This window comes from Sceloporus occidentalis, unplaced genomic scaffold, assembly GCF_023333645.1.
Source record: "Sceloporus occidentalis isolate IW3139 unplaced genomic scaffold, rSceOcc1.0.p SCAF_161, whole genome shotgun sequence".
In the NCBI taxonomy this organism is placed as follows: Eukaryota; Metazoa; Chordata; class Lepidosauria; order Squamata; family Phrynosomatidae; genus Sceloporus; species Sceloporus occidentalis.
This window is the reverse complement of record NW_028317141.1, coordinates 1,859,056-1,872,500: the sequence shown is the minus strand read 5'-3', so window position 1 is coordinate 1,872,500 and position 13,445 is coordinate 1,859,056.

The window sequence follows — 13,445 nt, the reverse complement described above, 5'->3', positions numbered from 1 at the left end:
AGGGACCGTCCGCAAACTCTCCGAGGCCGAGAAAAGATACAGAAAAACACAAGGACTCTGTCTCTATTGTGGTCAAGCCGATCACCTGTTGCCTGCCTGTCCCACCAGGCCTGTAAAAGAGAACGCTTAGGGACCACAGGAGGAAGCTCCCTAAACGCATGCCGTTTCCCTATTCCTCCCAATACACAGATGACAGTAGCCATAACACTCCGTTGGGAGAACCACTCCGTGGCCACTCGGGCCTTCCTCGATTCCGGAGCGGCTGGCGTTTTTATGGACCAGCAATGGGCACTGGCACATCGCATAACACTCCGCACCAAGGAAGCACCCTCTCTGGTGGCTTCTGTCGACGGCTCTCTTTTAGGAACAGGGATCGTCACCCAAGAGACCGAACCATTGCACCTATCCGCTGTCTGAACCTGAGTAACAAGGCTTTGGAACAGTACATCAAAGAAAACCTTCATTCGTCCGTCCTCATCCCCTGCTGGTGCTGGTTTTTTCTTCGTGGCCAAAAAGGAAGGCTCATTGTGGCCATGCATCGACTACAGGGGATTGAACCGCATCACCATAAAGAATCGCTACCCGCTTCCCCTCATCACGGAGATCTATGACCTCCTGAAAGGAGCGAAGGTTTTTACCAAGTTCGATACATATGTCCCAAAGGACCATCCCGTCCAATGAACGTCCTCCTCCAGGTCGTCTCCATGTGCCTCCCAAGTATCGCACGGATGTCCTTCGCTGGGGTCACGATTCCCTGCTGGCGGGTCACTCTGGCTTCCGGAAAACGATGTTCCTCATCCGTCGTTCCTTCTGGTGGCCGTCCCTGGCCAGGGATATCCGGTCCTATCTCGCTGCCTGTCATACATGTGCACGACAGAAGTCCCCTCGGACGCGTCCACAAGGTCTCCTGCATCCGCTTCCTGTTCCTACGGCTCCCTGGACACACGTCTCTCTGGACTTTGTTTTGGATCTACCTAGGTCCCAAGGAAACACCGCCATCCTGGTGGTTGTTGATCGCTTCTCCAAGCAGCCCCACTTTATGCCTTTGCCGCGCCTGCCTTCCTCTATGCAACTGGCCAACATCTTCATCAAAGACATTGTCCGCATACACGGCCTTCCTCTACACATGGTGTCCGACCGAGGCACGCAGTTCGTATCCAGCTATTGGAAACACCTTTGCCGTAAGCTCGGCAAACAACTCCACTTGTCGTCTGCCTACCACCCCCAGACCAATGAGCAAACGGAAAGAACGAACCAAACCCTCAAGCAATACCTGAGGATGTACAGCAATGTACGTCAAGACAACTGGGCATCTCTCCTCCCGCTCGCTGAGATGACGTACAACGGGTCCCTGCATGAATCCATCGGCAGTACCCCGTTCTTTGCTGCGTTGAGTTACCACCCAGTGATCCTGCCTCCTCCATCTTCTCGTTCCTCCTCTACTGTGCCGGCAGTCGACCGTCGGGTGGCTGACATGCGAAAACATTGGAGTTCTCTTCGTACCGTCCTCTCCAGTGCCCAGCATCGCTGTAAGCGGGCTGCTGATGCCAAACGATCGTCTCCCCCGGATTACAAAGTGGGTGACAGGGTATGGTTGTCGACTCGCAACATCCGCTTGCGCCAATCGTCCAGTCGTCCAGGTCCCCGTTTCATTGGGCCCTTTCGCGTCCGTAAACGTCTTAACGACATGTCCGTGTCCCTTGACCTTCCTCCTACTATGCGGATTCCTCGGTCCTTTCACGTCTCCCTGCTCAAGCCTTACGTCTCCAACCAGCACTCCGTTCCTTTCCAGCCTCCCGCTCCGCTTGTCGTCCATGGCCATGACGAGTATGTCGTCGATCGAATCATCGATTCCCGTCGGGTACGGAATGGACTCCAGTACCTTGTTGCCTGGAAGGGGTACGGTCCTGAAGAGCGGACGTGGGTGCCTGCTCGGTCCGTTCACGGTCCCCGTTGCGTCGCTCGCTTTCATGCACTTTGCCCTCTTCGTTCCGCTCCGTCGAGCTCCGTGCGCACTCCTGGAGGTGGGGGTACTGTCACACGCGCCGCCCGGCTCCCTCTCTGGCTGCTCACGCCGGCTCGCGGGGCGCCGGCAACCCCACCTCCGTCCCACACGCGAGTTGCCGACGGGTAACGCGCGCCGCTGCGGCTCTTACCTCGGCCACTCACGCTGGGTCCCCTGACGTCGGCGGCTCCACCTCCGGTCCTGCCGCGGTCACTCGGGAGGCTTGCGGTCCTGCTTCTTCGGGCGCGCTCACCCGCTCACGCTCCAGGCACGTCGCCACGCGCACACGCCGGCAACACGGCGGAAGTGAGCCATCTAGTGGTGGTACCAGCCAACGCACCTGAAATCAATTATGGGTGCCACACGCTCTACGGCGCGGCTGATGACGTGAGTGTTTCCTGTTCAATTTAAACCTCATTTGTTTGCCTTATCTTTGCCCATTCTAAGCGTTATTTAGCGTTGGGTGTGCTATATTCTCGTTCGACTTGATCTCTGCCTTGTGTACCGACCTCTTGCCTGTTTATACGACCACGATTCTTCTCTGCCTGCCTACGAACCCGGACCTGTTTACCGTTTTTGCACCTGATCTACCTGCCCTGACCTCGGATTGTTTTTGACCTTGCTGCTTGCTGTTGCCCTCGACCTCGGACTGTGTTCTGGACTTTCTTTAGCTGTGCTTACCTGCATTGTTGGGTCCCTCGTCTACCTGACCGTAACAGGGGGCCACTCTCCCACAGCTTCCTGATGGCAACTCGGGGGCACCCCCTACAGACGGCCACTCAGGGCCCCCTTCAATCGGCCACTCTGGGGCCTCCTCCCAAAGCTTCCAGACTGCCACTCGTGGGGCCCCTCCAGACGGCCACACGGGGGCCCCCTTCCAGATGGATACTCGGGGGCCCACCTCCAATCTGCCACTCGGGGCCCCTCTCTAAACGGCCACTCGGGGGTCCCCTCCTACAGCTTCCAGACTTCCCCTCAGGGGCCCCCTCCCACAGCTTCCTGATGGCCGCTCGGGGGGCCCCCTGCAAACGGCCACTCAGGGGCCCCTGACCACAGCTTCTTGATGGCCACTCGGGGGCCCTCCTCCAAACGGCCACTTGGGGGGCCCACTCCCACAGCTTCCGGACCGCCACTCGGGGGGCCCCTCCCACAGCTTCCAGACTGCCACTCAGGGCCCCCCTCCCACAGCTTCTGGACTTCCCCTGAGGGGCCCCCCTCCCACAGCTTCCGGACTGCCACTCGGAGGACCCCTCCCACAGCTTCCTGATGGCCACTCTGGCCCCCCTCCCAAGGATTCCAGACTGCCATTTGGGGGCCCCCTCCCAAGGATTCCAGAATGCCACTCGGAGGACCCCTCCCACAGCTTCCTGATGGCCACTCTGGCCCCCCTCCCAAGGATTCCAGACTGCCATTTGGGGGCCCCCTCCCAAGGATTCCAGAATGCCACTCGGAGGACCCCTCCCACAGCTTCCTGATGGCCACTCGGGCCCCCCTCCCAAGGATTCCAGACTGCCATTTGGGGGCCCCCTCCCAAGGATTCCAGAATGCCATTCGGAGGCCCCCCTCCCACAGCATCCGGACTTCCACTCAGGGCCCCCCCCTCCCACAGCTTCCTGGCCTCATAATGTGTATTTTTACCAGCAATGTATTTATATATATATATATATATATATATATATATATATATATATATATATATATATATATATATATATATATAAATAAAATTAATTTCATTTATATGTGATGTAGATCAGAGTAGTAGTATTGTTTGACCACTCCATAATGGATGACAAATTACACTGAAATACTATATACAGTGCTGCAGAGTATGTTGCTTTTCAATAAAGGTTAATGTATTCTGTTAAAGTTTTATATAATTCTGGCATATTTATTATATTTGTATTCCTGTGAAAATATGTTGTCGTTCCATGTCAGTAATGTCACAGAGCTGGCTAGTACGACCGACTACCTCCGCTGACTTGTGCTCCCTTAGCCTTGGACAACACTCCCTTCCCAGATTCCCCAGTCACTAGCAGTGTAGGGTATATAAAAATGAAGAACACTTTATTTTTTACACACATGGCTAGATATAGACAGCAAAGTGAACATTAACATAAACAATCAGGTATTGGATTACAACGGCTACAGAACCGCCCCCTTAATCTGGTTAATTTGGACTCCCAGGGGCAATAGGGTCATTAAAGTGATTAACAATACAACGGCGTCCCCCCTCCACTAAAAAAAATGGTTTGGCCGGGGTACCAGCCAGGACACTGGAACTCAGGTACACCTCCTGTTCCTTCCAAGACACAGAGAAAATAGTGGGCTGTTCTCAGTCAGAGAGAGAGGCCGTTTCCTCCACCCTGCATTTATCTCACAGTGCAGCGTTAAACCTGGGGCACCTGTGTTAATAGGACCAGCAGGTAACGCATTAGTCACTGGGATAAACTGCTCTTTCTAATCTCCTGCTTACATAGATGCCGTCTTTCACCCTGTCACAATATATATACACCTGTGTATGTATATATGTGGGTATATAGAAAGCCTATAGAAATTAGACTTGGGCACCAGGGGGCTCTTCGTGTTCGTCTTCGTGCTCGTCTTCGGGGGGAAAAAAACCTTCGTATTCCGCGAACATTCGCCCGTTCCTGTCTTCTCTTCGGGCGAATATTCGCGGACATTCTTCGTGCTCGTTTAATCTTCGTTTCCTTCCCGGTTGCCTTGCAGGGGTTAATACGGGGTTAACAACACATCGGAGCAGCAGCAGCTGCCGTGAAGGAACGTGTGTGCAACTCTATTGGTCGTTTCGGCAGGGGGCTGGTCTGGCATCAACTAGTGAATTGCAGAATGCACTTCATTCGTTGATGGCAGGCCAGCCCCCTGCCGAAACGACCAATAGAGTTGCACACACGTACTGAGGTGTACTGTACACAAAATGACCTAGAGACAAATGCTCCAAGGAACTTGGCCTCCGTTTATCATACACAGTCACACATCCATAGATGTTTAATAAAAGAATAGGGATTATTTTACATTTTTAAATTGATTTTGGACCACTTGTAATACATGCCTAACATTTGCTACCTATTCACAATGGCATACTTTGCAACAACCCAACTTTTACTGGACAGGACTGGAAAAAAGCAGGACTGTCCACCAAAATCTTGGGTGTGTTGGCAGGTATGCGGATGGAAAAATGTTGGACAAGAACTAAAAAATAGCTTAGGGTTAATCTACGGTTATGTTTAAGATTAGTAGCAGTGCACTGCTTTGGTTAAAGATGTATTATGTCTAAATAATAATTTAATTTTAATGGGTTTTAAAAAAAAATTAGGGGTTTATTTAAATGTATTTTAAAGTTAGATTTATTATTTAGTACTTTATTATATTTATTTAATGTTTATACTAGTGCTACCTACCGAGCTATAACTACCAACGTGTATTTGCATACCTAGTTTAGCTAAATTAGATGGGACAGGACTGGAAAAAAGCAGGACTGTCCCTGAAAAAGTTGGGTCTGTTGGCAGGTATGTGGATGGAAAAATGTTATAGTATGAAGTGTGAGTTATAGCGTTAATGCTAGTGAGTGTAGAAATGAAGGCCAGGACAAATAACAAGAGGAAAGGTCCTTGTGATTTGTGCATTGTACGTGTATGTGTTATGTGTGTTATGTGTGTTGTCACTTGTCACTGTGTTATATGTGTTATGTGTGTTAAGTAAGCCCCGGAGACACCACGAAATAGCAGGAGGGGCCCCATGATCCGGCCTTGATTATTGTAAGGGTCAGGCTTGACCTCAGATTGGCCCTAGGCAGATCAAGTGGGCGTGTGGCCACTTGGCTATTTAAGGAAGGCCAGGGGTCGTGGCCTTCCACTTTTTAAAATTTTGGAAGCAGTGAAGAAGTTTTTCCTTCCCGCCCGCCCTACTGTTGGTGTGTTGTTTCCGGTTTGTGTCCTTGTGGTGGGGGCACGTGGGGCAGCTTGACTTCATTGGGGGGGAACTGAGGTTCCGGTTGGCTGTTTTTAGGATACTTATTCGTGGTACCTGGTTATAATTGGGTGGTTTCTCATCCGAGGTATGGGAACCGTGTTTATTTGTCACGTTTTGTGGGCGTTTCCCACGGGCACGGTCCCAAGGGAATGAGGGGGCCGTTGTGCTTATGCCACGTGCTGGTAGGGTTTACGGCTCGTGGTTGGGGTGCACGGCAAAAGTTGGTGGCAGCTCCCGGCGGAGGTGGAGCTGTCTGGAAAGGATGTCGGTTTATCCTTAAGGGGTGTGGTAGTAACCTCCATGGGGTGAAGTGTGGTAGTAGGGGTGGAGGGACCCTAAGTCATGGAGGTTACAATGTTACAAAGTTGTGTACGTTTTAAAATTCAAATAAAGTTTTATGTGTCACAGTGATTTTACAATAAATAAAGCTGTGGCCTTTTTCAAAATCCATTTGGTTGTCCGTCTCATTTATTTTATGGTACAATACATTATGTTTTAAACCCGTTAGCATGACCCACAAGCTGGCAAGTGCTCGGATCATTTGTTATGTCACTGTGTTATTTGTGTTATTGTGTGTGTTATGTTTGGTTGGTTGTGTATCAGAAGGAAAATAATGAAATGGAAATGGAAAAGGAAATGGAAAAGGCGAATGAGTGGGCAATTGGCGACCCACTCACCTGTTTCACCCCAGAGCAAAGCATCCAAACACTGTCAGTCCTAGACGTTTGGCAGCGGACTTCCAGAGCTCAGACACAAGGCCGTAGCGTAAGCTGGCCACTCCGGCGGAGGTAGCAGGCGTTGCCACACCGCAAACAGACGCAGCCAGGGGGGAGAAACTGCCCTTACCACTAGGGACATTTTGGGCATGACTCTAGCCAGGAAGCGAACTAGCAGAGAAGAGATGCTGGCACCACCACCACCACCAGCAGCAGCATTGAAAAATGGGAAAGGCGAATGAGTGGGCAATTGGCGACCCACTCACCTGTTTCACCCCAGGGCAAAGCACCCAAACACTGTCAGTCCTAGACGTTTGGCAGCGGACTTCCAGAGCTCAGACACAAGGCCCTAGCGTAAGCTGGCCACTCCGGCGGAGGTAGCAGGCGTTGCCACACCGCAAACAGACGCAGCCAGAGGGGAGAAACTGCCCTTACCACTAGGGACATTTTGGGCATGACTCTAGCCAGGAAGCGAACTGGCAGAGAAGAGATGCTGGCACCACCAGCAGCAGCATTGAAAAATGGGAAAGGCGAATGAGTGGGCAATTGGCGACCCACTCACCTGTTTCACCCCAGAGCAAAGCATCCAAACACTGTCAGTCCTAGACGTTTGGCAGCGGACTTCCAGAGCTCAGACACAAGGCCCTAGCGTAAGCTGGCCACTCCGGCGGAGGTAGCAGGCGTTGCCACACCGCAAACAGACGCAGCCAGAGGGGAGAAACTGCCCTTACCACTAGGGACATTTTGGGCATGACTCTAGCCAGGAAGCGAACTGGCAGAGAAGAGACGCTGGCACCACCACCAGCAGCAGCAGCAGCAGAATTGGGTAAGGCGAATGAGTGGGCAATTGGCGACCCGCTCACCTGTTCCACCCCAGAGCAAAGCATCCAAACACTGTCAGTCCTAGACGTTTGGCAGCAGACTTCCAGAGCTCAGACACTAGGCCCTAGCGTAAGCTGGCTACATTGGCGGAGGTAGCAGGCGTTGCCACACCGCAGCAAGTGCAACCAGGGGGGGAGAAACTACCCTCTCCATTAGGGACATTTAAGGCATGACACTAGCCAGGAAGCGAACTGGCAGAGAAGAGACGCTGGCACCACCAGCAGCAGCAGCAGCAGCAGCAGCATTGGAAAAGGCGAATGAGTGGGCAATTGACGACCCGCTCACCTGTTTCACCCCAGGGCAAATCATCCAAAGACTGTCAGTCCTTGGCGTTTGGGAGCAGACTTCCAGAACTCAGACACTAGGCCCTAGCGTAAATTGGCTACACCGGCGGAGGTAGCAGGCATTGCCACACCGCAGCAAGTGCAACCAGGGGGAGAAACTACCCTCTCCATTAAGGACATTTGAGGCATGATTTCAGCCAGGAAGCGAACTGGCAAAAGATGCTGGCACCACCACTAGCAGCACCGTTGGAAAAGGAAAAAGGTGAATGAGTGGGCAATTGACGACCCGCTCACCTGTTTCACCCCACGGCAAAGCATGAAAGTCTGTCAGTCCATGGCGTTTGGGAGCGGACTTCCAGAACTCAGACACTAGGCCCTAGCGTAAATTGGCTACACCGGCGGAGGTAGCAGACGTTGCCACACCGCAAACACGTGCAACCAGGGGGAGAAACTACCTTAAACATTACAGATAAAAAAAATTAACTTTCCAAGCTAAGAGCTGGGTAACCCAACTTGGGCAGATTGAATTTAAGGAAGGCAATCTGCTCCATCAGATGAGGTGCCATGCGTGAGCGCTGTGGACTCAGTATGTTTCCAGTCATAGAAAACACGCGCTCACTTTGAACAGTGGTTGGCGGACATGATAGTAGCTGCTGCGCAACCCATGAGAGTGCAGGCCACACACTCTTCTTTTCATCCCAGTAGCTAAGAGGATCAACATTAGGCGCAGAAGGAACTTCACAGAGGTAAAGTTTGACCATTTCAGCAGCACTACTCTCCTTTCTGCTGCTAGCTCTGTCAGATGGTCCAACTATACTCCCAAGTGCCTCTTCCCAAAACACAGCTGCTCCACTCAGCTGTGTTGTGCTGCTTGTGGCACTGCTGCTGATGCTGCTGCTAGGAGTAGCAGACCACATCATCTCTTCCTCCTCCTGCACCTCTCCCTCCTCGGACAGCATTCCCATTTTACGCTGCCAGTCACGCACCTTGTTGACCAATTGCTCCCGGTAGCTACTGAGAACATTAAATTTCAAAGCTAGCTTTCCCTTAATTCTTGGATCGCAAAGGCACGCTAGCATCATTTCGGGACTCTCTTCCATTCGTTTGCGAAGGTGTACTTTTAGCAGATCCTTCAGCTTCCTGACTATGGCTGCTATGTCAGGATGTAGAGTGCCACCTTGAACAGCCTCACGGTTTCCAAGGAACACATCCATCTTGCTGCCTAGATGGGAGAACACTGGGATTACCTGGGCCAGACTGGCAGTGTTTGAGCTTAAATTTTCTGTGGCATCCCTGAATGGTTTAAGGACTGCCACTAGCTGGGCGATCACTGTCCAATCCTCCCTATTCAATGGAGAGGTAATCCCAATATTGTGCTCTGAGGCAAGATTATGGATTGCCCTCTGCTGCTCCAAAATCCTCTCGAGCATGTCTAACGTGGAGTTCCACCGTGTACTGACATCCTGACGTAGGCAGTGTACGGGAAGACCTGACCTCTCTTGCTCTTCCCTCAAAAGTTGGCTAGCCTTAACACTATGGTGAAAGTGCCCAGCGATCTTTCTGCAGCGGGACAGAACTACTGCTTCCACATTAGTTCCTTCTGACATTGCTGCCTTCACTACAAGATGGATGATGTGGGCTGCACAGCGCACACCAACAATATGACCATCTCGCAGCGCTTTCACCATATTGGCACCTCCGTCAGTTACCACAAAACCAACTTCAACATTGGTGCCCGCCTCTGCTCCCACCCAAAGGCTAAACATTTTCCTCATCGCATGCAGAATGTTTTGGGAAGTGTGCTTTTCATCCATCACTTCTGCATGGAGAAGGAAAGATCGGTAGCCTGCTGCAGCAGCTTCCTTAGACACACCGGGCTGCCACCAGTGTGCTGTCAAAGAAAGAAAGGCATGCTGGCCGCTAGGTGCACTCCACAAATCTGTAGTGAAATGAACAGACTGACCAGCAGCCTTGGAAAGCTCCTCTTTCACTGCTGCAACACAGGACCGATACAATGAGGGGACAATGTTCCTGCTGAAAGTGGAACGTGACGGAACTGTATATTGTGGAGCCACAGCCGCCATCAATTGTTTGAAAGGCTCCCCTTCGATCATAGAGAAGGATGCCCCTCCAACAGCAATGAACTGACCAATCAGTCGCGTTACTTTATTGGCCTGCTGTTTGGGCATTGACCTTTTGGATTGGAATGCCACAAATTGTTCCAGGGTGGGCTGGACATGCAGTGCTCCAACCTGCCTTGGTCTCTGGCTGCCAGCACTAGTTGCTGCTGCTGCTGCTGCTATTGGCTCAGAAGAAGAAGCTGTTGGGGTTTTTCCACGGCCACCAGCTATGCTGCCTGCACTAAGTTTTACCTCTGCATCTTTCCCCAATAGCACAGCGTTGTGTTGAGTGCTGAGGTGATGCTTCATGCTAGCACTGGTAAAATGGCCAGACACTTTCCCTCTGCTTATTAGCTTCCCACAATGTTTGCACTTTCCATAGCGCCCTTCTTCAACATTTTCAAAGTGCTCCCAAATTGGGGCGCGCATAGCCTTGGAGTGTGCCTTGGGTGCTGCTCCTACTGCTCCGGGTGGATGAACAGAGGCAGAACTAGTGGTGGTGGGACTGGTGGTAACAGTACTGGCCATAGTGGGACTGCTAATTGCTTTAGATTTGCTAGGTTTTCCCTACAAAGGAATGAGATCGCTTTGGTTTGGGACCCCTCTGAGTCTTGCTGCTAATTTGGCTCTGCTTGGTACCTTGCATGCTGCTGGTGGATGGGGAAGATGCTGCTTGGGGCAAAAGGCACTTCTTTTTAGTCACTGGGCTGGTACTACTTGTGCTACCCTTTAACTTTGAACGTGCTTCTGGTGCTTTAGGCTTTCCATAAAAAAACATAGAGCTTGTGGGCCTAGCCGCACTACTACTGCCTGCTTTTGGTGCCTTTCCTTTACTTGATGATCCTTCAGGCAATGCTTCCCCAAATGATAAGCGAGAGCTTGGCCTACTTGGCCGACTAGACTGACGCAAAGGCTGCATCTTAGAACTGGTGGTGGTGCTGGTGGTGGTGCTGGTGGTGGCGGTGGTAGATGGAGCTTGTCCCTCCTTAGTCCCAAAAGGAGGATCCATTTCAAATTTTGTGTTGTGTGTGTAGTGTAGTGTAGTGTTTAAAAAAACTAGGAAAAAAAAAAAATAAAAAAAAAGGAAAAACGAATTAAAGACAAAAAATTAGAGGAAGTTCTCTTCAGTGCTACTGCTTAAAAAGTAAAACTATCCACTACTGCACTGTGCTGTGTGCAATCTGCCAAAGTGCTAAAGTTATTTAAATTATTAACTCAAGATTAACTATTTAATAACTAGCAGTATTTTATTTTTAATTTGAATTTACACGGGCCTAAGAGCTTAGCCTACTACTATGCTAGCCTAAAGCTATATTTCCTTACTATAAGTCTACCTCTAGGCAGACGCTCTCAAACCCACTAAGCTAAAGTGAGGTTAAATCAGATTCAGTATATGATTTATTAATTAATATTAAGTTATATAATATTAATAGATTAGAAATAATTTACTTATATATTATGTATTATAGATAGAAGAATATAGATTATGAATTAGAATTTAGAATTAGAATTACTTATATTATAGATTATGAATTAGAATTTATATTGTTATATATTATTTATAATATATTATAGATTAAGATTAAAGAAGATTAGAATTATTTTAGTACTACAGCTAGTAGCTTGAAGCTTTGCTTAGTACAGCTCGTCACAGTCAATTTTTCTTGAAAAGAATTAGAAATAAAATAAAATGTCACAGCAAAACAGTTAGCTTCACTGCTTGCTGCACTCACTAGCCCAACAAGTTCACTTCACTGATGGACTGAGGTGAGCAAAACACTAAGGGTACTTTTAATAAAATTGAAATAAAATGTAAAATAAATGAGAAAATCTTTGCAAAACAGTTAACGTCACTGCTTGCTGATCAAAAAAAACCACAGCACTTATGCGGCTGCACTCACTAGCCCAACAAGTTCACTTCACTGATGGACTGAGGTGAGCAAAACAAATGAAATAAAATGAAAGATTAATTAAGAAAAATTTACTTGGTCTCTTACTGTTGCTAAAACAAAGCACAAACTATAGAGCTGGAGCACCAGTACTAATAAGATTAGCTGAACTATACACTAGTAGTAATTATTTAATATTATTACTTTTATTTATAGCTAATTTAATTAACTATTAAGACAAGAAAGAATTATAGAATTATTGATATTACTGATTTTAGATTAGACACTAGTAGATGTCTTGAATGTCTACAGTACACTCTACACTAGTATACTATTACTAACTATAACTGACAAATATATATATAATTTTATAATGAATTCAATTATTAATTATATTAATTAATATTACTGATTTTAAATTAGACACTAGTAGATGAATGTCTACAGTACACTCTACACTAGTATACTATAGAATATATATATATATATATATGACTGACAAATATATATATATATATAATAATGAACTATTAAATTATAGATTCTATTAAATTATTATTTATAAATTCTATTTAATTTATTTAAGCAGGACAGGCAATAGGCACTAGTGCCAGCCCAGGGCAAGGGCACCCCAGTGCCACTGAGGCACTGGGTGCACTGTCAACTCAACAGCACTTACACTACAGTTGATGACAAATTAAATAAAAAAAATTAAATTAATCAAATTATTATTATTAATTATATTAAGTAGCACTGAAGTGAGGAAGAGTACACTGTGAGAAATGGCAGGCTAAGGCTTACCAGTCTCACACAGAACAGAACAATCTCTCTCTGTAACGCTCGGATGCAGCACAGCAGTGTTGCCAAAGCAGTCACAGCGAAAAATGAATGGATCTCTCAGGCAAGCTCTGGTCTTATAAAGGCGCCTTCAGAATTCAAAAAACAGCAGCACAGGCATTGGACGAGACCCTTAGCGTGACGTCACAAGAGTGAGCTGATTGGACAGACGAGATCAGCTCACTCCTGTTTGAAATTTTGGCGGCTGCGCGGCAAAAACGAAGACGATCGTGGTTGTGAGTCTTCGTCTTCTCCTACGTTTTGCCGGCACTGTATTCTCTTCGGCGTGTCTTCGGAACGAACAAAAAACCGGCCTCTTCGTGCTCGTTTTCATGTTCGCCCGAAGACGAATGCGCAAGTCTAATATATATATCTTGTTCCTGTTCTCCCGGTATCCGACCCTGGTCTGCTAAACGGCTTCCTGTGTTTCTCTGGTTTCCTGACCCTGGCTCTCCCTGCTACTACGTGTACCTCTGGCATCCTGACCTTGGCTATCCAACCCGACTACGTGTACCTCTGGCATCCTGACCTTGGCTATCCGACCCGACTACGTGTACCTCTGGCGTCCCGACCCTGGTCTGCTAAACGGTTGCCCTCTGACCACTCGTGCTTACAGTTACACCACCAAGTTCCCTGTTATCCTCACCAGGCCCCTTGCGTGTGTTCCAGTCCTGCATATCGGATTCCTTCTGGTAAGACAAACCTTACACAAATACAGA